Source organism: Chiloscyllium plagiosum, unplaced genomic scaffold (assembly GCF_004010195.1).
Source record: "Chiloscyllium plagiosum isolate BGI_BamShark_2017 unplaced genomic scaffold, ASM401019v2 scaf_14796, whole genome shotgun sequence".
In the NCBI taxonomy this organism is placed as follows: Eukaryota; Metazoa; Chordata; class Chondrichthyes; order Orectolobiformes; family Hemiscylliidae; genus Chiloscyllium; species Chiloscyllium plagiosum.
In genome coordinates, this window is record NW_025214671.1 from 47,275 (window position 1) to 48,569 (window position 1,295).

Consider the following 1,295-nt stretch of genomic DNA (forward strand, 5'->3'; position numbering starts at 1 on the left):
AAATTAATTTAAGAGAAATTGACAGCAGCGAATTCGGAGATCTCACACCTGTATCGTATGTGATGGAACGATTAAATCGAATAGGTGCGTTAGCTAAACAGCACCGACAGAGGGCACAACCAACAATGAAACAGGTCGCAGTTGAAAAATCCAAGGGGATTACGTGTTACTGCTATAACCAATGTTCAAATCCAGTTTTTTTTTTTGGTCCCTATCAAACTATGAAAAAGGAATGTATCAGGTGAACTATCTAGTTAAGATGCCAGATGAAAAAAAAAATCACTGTGGTATGTCTCGTGAACGTGTTGAAACCATATTATATGTGAGCGAAAGAACTGGAGAAACAGTTGAAACTTACTGCCCTGCAGAGTGAGGAATGAAATTCAGAAAGTGTGAATTTTGATGTTCCTCAAAATATTTTTTTAAAAAATATAGCCCTTGACGAGTGGAGTAGGTTAGTAAACTATCTGTCGCAGAAGCAAGAAATACACGAGAAAGTTTTGTTACTTCAGTATGAGGCCAGATGTCGGAATCAAATTGAGAACACTTATGCTATTGCACATGATGCTCGACGAATGGTTTGCTGTTCAGATGAAAGAACACACGAATTGGATTCCCGCTTCAAAGGCAGACACGTCGTAATTGAGGTGAAGACCATTCTCAACAGGGATTGCAACAAGTCAGAGCAAGTGGCGGACACCGATCGTGTTAGTTCCAAAACGAATTGGGACTCAACGATTATGCCTGGATTACTAGAAGGTCAACGCTGTAACAGAGTTAGATATATATCCAAAACTAATATTGGAGAACTGCATGGAAAAAGCTGTACAACCTATTAATATTACCAAGTTAGAATTCCTGCGTAGTGACTGGCAGGTACCTTCATCAGAGATGGTGAAATAAATGTCTGCTTTTTTAATGCCAAGTGATGCATTTTGGAATGAAGAATGGACCCGCCAAATTGGAAAGCTGTGGCTGGGTTAAAAGAAGTTCAATTTACTTGGATGATGCACTGATCTTTGATGAGTGCTGGAAATATTGCATGGTACAGTAGCAGATCTCGTTGAACGACTAAGAGTAGCAAAACCAGTAAAAGCTTCCATACAACTGAATTCGCGAAAGAAGTGTTGACGTTGGTGAGACATAACATCGGTCATGGAAGTTTGATCGCATGGAATGTAAAGGCGAATGCCGTCGAGGAATTTTATCATTCAATCTCAAACAAAGACATGCTTCGATTTTAGAGACTAAGCACATTCTATCTGAAGATAGTCTAAAGATCAGCAATGGAGAGG